This window comes from Phasianus colchicus, chromosome 19 (assembly GCF_987193195.1).
Source record: "Phasianus colchicus chromosome 19, bPhaCol1.hap1.1, whole genome shotgun sequence".
Classification (NCBI taxonomy): Eukaryota; Metazoa; Chordata; class Aves; order Galliformes; family Phasianidae; genus Phasianus; species Phasianus colchicus.
In genome coordinates this window covers 2,092,102-2,097,041 of record NC_143454.1, presented here as the reverse complement: position 1 = coordinate 2,097,041, position 4,940 = coordinate 2,092,102, and the positions used below count along the sequence as shown (strand labels likewise).

At 42.4% G+C, this 4,940-nt stretch overlaps 1 long non-coding RNA gene across 1 annotated transcript; it reads right to left on the bottom strand.

The window, feature by feature from the left end:
• Window positions 1–1,808: 1,808 nt before the first annotated feature.
• On the bottom strand, window positions 1,809–4,087 carry LOC149915426 (uncharacterized). The gene is made up of 3 exons (XR_016458911.1): window positions 3,957–4,087; window positions 2,891–3,795; window positions 1,809–2,030 (listed from the first exon to the last, which is right to left on the bottom strand). It is a non-coding gene; the product is annotated as an uncharacterized LOC149915426 (long non-coding RNA).
• Between the last annotated feature and the right edge of the window lie 853 nt (window positions 4,088–4,940).

The following is a 4,940-nucleotide window of genomic DNA, read 5'->3' as shown; positions in this document are numbered from 1 at the left end:
AAACAAAAAGAACCCACAGCAACCAACAGAAGAGCAAAGAAATCTGCTCCTCAATTGGATGGCTAAGCAAAGATGACAAGAGACTGTGGTGCAGCCAGAAGCAAACCATCCGTGCCTGGGAGGAGGAAAGGGTAGCTACTGGGCATGCTGCGACCTCCACCAGAGATGCACTTTCTCAGCTAGCGCCCGTGCAGGAGTCCGCGGCTGCTAATGAGGACAAACCATCTCTCTGGAGGAAGGGAAGGCGCTCGTGGTCATGCCGAGGAGGAGGTAAGGGTAGCTACCGGGCACGGATGTGCCGGCCATCTGATGAAAGCCTCCAGTCCATGTCGAGGCATGAGGCAAGGACACCCAGGAGGCGGGAAGCCAGCTGAGCCACTGAGGAAGCACCAAGCAGAGGAGGAAAGCAGTGGGAGCTGGCTTGAGTTAAACAAGTCAGCAAAAAAAAGATAAAAATGAAGAATCCAGAGGACTAATGTCAGGTAAGTAAAGGCAATGTAAGAGGAAGCAGGCAGGCATGGGGACAAGGAAGGAGGAAGAATGTAATGAGAAAAAAAAAAAAAGAGGAGCTCATGGAATGCAAAAAAAACTACATTGAAAAGAGGAGAAAAGAAAAGCAATACTTCTAGAACAGAAAAAAATAATGCAAAGGCATGGTCTGGAAAGAAAAAGAACCAACAACAAAGGAAAAGAAACAGCAGAAAGCAAAGCCAAAGGAGCAGTAAGCAAATGTGAAAAGGAAAAGAAAAGTAGCAAAGTAAACCAAGGGAAAAAAGGACAAACAAAAAGCTAAGGCATAGACTGCAAGAATATGGCAAAGCAAAGAATTCAAGGAAACACTTGAGACAATAAAAAAGCTAACAAATTTAAGGAGAGTACATGGAAAAAAAAAAGAAAAAGAAAAAAGAAAACAAACAGGAATAAAAGAGAAGCAGCAAAGTAGAAAGCAGTAGGAAAACTAAGTGGAAAAAAAAGCAAACAAAGCCTATGACATCCAAGGGAACAAAATACCCAACAGAAAATACCCTTGAACACCAGCCAATATCTCATGGCTCTTCAAGTGGAGCTCATGTCTCCTACAAACTCAACACTTTCACTGATTGTTTTTTTCCTCTTGCTGTACAACAGCAGGGTATGTGAAAGAGCAGAATTTCAGAGGAGATAGGAAACAAAGCTCCATCACCATGTGAAGCCACGCTGTTCTTTTCTCCAGCTTTTCTGTGTTGCTTTCATTCCAGCCTGCCCTTTTGAGTTCACAGCTGCCAGGTTTGATCACAGAAAGTAATCACTGGGTTGTCTACTTGGTAAGTGCAAACATCAGGAAAGCAGTTGGAATTCACAAGAATAGAAGAAAGGAAATTGCATTGCTAATATTTAAAGATATAGTCATTTTCTTTGTGGTTTTAGGCTTTCATACAGAGCATTAGGATACTGCAAACTGAGGGTAGTTTGCAAAAAGTAGCAATTTTTGCCTCTCCTGCCCTCCCTCTCAGTAAAAAGGTGAAGTACCTTCTGTATTTTATTAAGCCTACTAAGTTAAAGTGGTGCACCACTAACTCAAGCCCAAAGAAGTGCTGCAGTGGTATAGCTCATCGGGAGACTGAAACTGCTGCAGCTCTTCCAGCAATAGAAAAAAGAACTATTTTTGTTGACTGTGAGTTTATGTGTGGTCTGTTGTTGAATTGCTTTTGTTGAAGGGTTGTAACCTCAGAAGGGAGCAAGCCAGATGACTGACAGCAGGTTACTTTTTTGATGATGGTGAGAAATTGCATGTGGTTGTCCGAGGATGTTTGGTCTCCTTCCCTTTACCCCCAGGTGAAAGATACTGCTAAGGAATACCATCCTACAAAAGCCTGTAGACTAAGAATTGGTGTCAGAGTCATATTAGCTCCTCTACTTACCACGTGATGCACTGGATAATCACACGACTGCTGTTCTGTATCCTTTGACATCATCCAGCCTCTGTAGCCATGGCCATGCTTTGTGGCAGAAGTGGTCTGCTATTAAATATTTGTCAGCCTTGCACCCTGCTGAACCACAAAAGCCAAAAACAAGAAACAAGACTCTTATTTAAGCTACTTCTTCAGCTCCAGCCCTATACATATTCTACTACCTTAAAGTTCAAACTGGTTCTTGGTGTCCCTTTTGCCCCATTTTTTATTTCATATGCCTTAAATCTTACAGCTGTGACTAGATAGATAGACAATTTTGTTCACCTCATTTCATCCCCTGGAGTTCAAAACTTAGTTTCCATTAGTGGAAAGCTAGTATAGGCCCCTGAAGACTACAACAACCTACTTAAGCTTCAGGTATGTTTCAAGGTCGTGTTGGATAAGGAGGAAAGAAATCAGCTCCTACTAGCTAATGAAAACTGCAACGTCATTTCAGATCAGGCCTGCCAGTTTGGGCTCCAAGATGCCAAATTTGTTTTTTCACTTCTTTTTGTTCAGGGGATGGATTCAAACCGGCTGACAAGCCTGCCCTTAGTGATTTCCCCTCATGTGAGCTTTGCTCACCCTATCTGAGAGCCCCATTTTACAGAGACCAAGGTCTGTGCACTGCTTGACAGAACTAACTGAAAATCACAGGCCAAGTACTCCTCTAAAAAAATGTAATTCTGTCAAAGCAGACATGGAATTTGAGGACAGGTGTCAAAACCACAGGATTATTTGTTTGTTTGTTTGTTTGTTTGTTTGTTTGTTTTTAGGGGCATGCTGCTGTGTTTGCAGAGGGGCAAGAGAACTGAAGGCAAGGGAACTTAAGTTGAGGAGGTGCTGCCCACTAAAATAAACCATGGCACCTGTCCCCTGAAGGAAGGGGGTGGTGGTCTGGAAGGAAACCTTCCAGAGGTCTACGGTTGAACCAGATGATATTCATGGCCTTTTCCTACCTTAACGATTCTGTGAGTCCATAATTCAGAGAGCAATCTTCACAGCTGGCCTGGGAGCAGGAAGTGAGCATATAGCTGGTCTGCCAAACTGCATCAAAACATCTCCATGAGGGGAGATGGAGTTTGTTTCATTTCATCCTGGTTTTTTGACTTCGTTCCAAGTTGTGTTTTTGTGTGTTGTTTTTATTTTCTTTTCCTTCAAGTTTTTCCACTTAGTCTAGACGTTTGGGTTTGAATTTCTCAGTAGTCCGCTGTATACGCTGCGTTCAAAGATGTCTCATATCCTTCTGTCTCTTCTGTTCCCTGCCCTTAATGACGCAGTGAGAACTGGATCAACAGAGTGAATGCTTCATTATTGACTTTTTTTTTTTTTTTTTAAACATGAAACGCATTGAAAATAGTAACACATGCCTGCCTTCTCTAAGCAAAATATTTTGGCTGTGTTGGACACGCTGAAACATACAGATTTTGAATTCAATGCAAATGTTTTGTTTAGACATTGACAACAAAACCCCCATCTCTTGAAGTACTTCCATTCTTCATGGAAAACAAACAAACAAACAAAACAACAAAAAAGCCTTTCCATTGAAGAACTTGCCATTTTCTTTCCCTAAATTGAGGCAGGAAGACCTTAAAACAATGATTTTTCTTCATATTTTTTTTTTCCAGCATTGCCTTCAGCATGTACCATATAAAGAATATATGCTAATATTCATCAACTGATGCTAGCATCAAATTTCCTTCTTTTCTTGGCACATAATACGCACGCCTACTTTGAGTAAATTCTTCAAGGAAATGTTGCTCATTCTCCTCATAGTAGATATGCCAGTTGGATTCTTTTCTGTTAAGTAATTTTGGATGACATCCAAAGGTAAGGTTTGATCAACGGGGTAACTGGGTAGTTCCTGCCCGACAGATAGGTGGTAACAACCCACAGGAAATGGATTACAAGCAGAGAAAAAAGCACTTAGTTTTCAACCCTTCAGATAGAGCCAAAGTAACACAATGGGTTAAGGAACACATTTAAAACTAAAGGTATGTTTTATAATTGGCCAAATCCTGATACCTGTCTTGAAGCCCACTCCTTTCTCTTTGTGAGGGCGTTCAGACAAAATGCTGTAGAAGTTCTGGATTTCTCCCACTTCACAGTGTCTGTTGCTTGGGAATATTTCGTGCAAGGAACCTGAAAAAATGCTTTCGCCCACTTTTCTCCCCCAGCTATGTCATTTCCTCCCAGAAATGCCACTTTTCCCTTGGAAATTTCACCTTCTCTTCCAAAAAGAGGAGATTTGCTCCCAGAAATACCCCTTCTCTTACAACTGCCACACGCTTTCTCCCCAAAAAGCCTCCATGACAATGCCAAATGGGACACTTGCAGCCAAGAAGAGGACACCTTCTCTCAGAAAGACCACTTTTCTCCCCAAGAGAGGAGATTTTCTCCCAATTGGATGACATTTGCTGTAAGAAAGACCTGTTTTCTTCCCTCAAGAGGACATTGTCTTTCCCACTGAGGACATTTTCTCCCAGAAGTGCCGCTACTCTGTGAAACACCTCCATTTCCTCCCAAATCTACTCCATGACACGCCTCAGGATGACACTTACTCCCCGATTTGGGGCATTTTCTCCCAGAAATACCACTTCTCTCCCAAAGGGATGGCCTTTTCCCTCTCTAGCATCTGTTTCCTCACCAATACCTGGCATTTTCTCCCAGAAACACCAGCTTTCTCACAGATACATCACCTTCCCCCCCCCACATCAGACCTCTTCTCCCAGAAATACCAGGACTCTGCTGAATATTTCCCATTTCCTCCGGAACATACAGCATTACACTCCGCAAGAGGACAGTTTCTTTCAGAAATGTGGCATTTTATCACAGATACACCATTTTTATGCCCAGTAGAGCTCCTTTTCTCCCAGAAATAGCACTGCTCTTAGGAAGAGCTCCCATTTTCTAACCAAAATGCTGCTTCACACTCCTCAAGATCACACTTACCCCCATCAAGATGGCAGTGTCACAGAAATACCAGCTTCTGCCCCCAAAATGGGACTT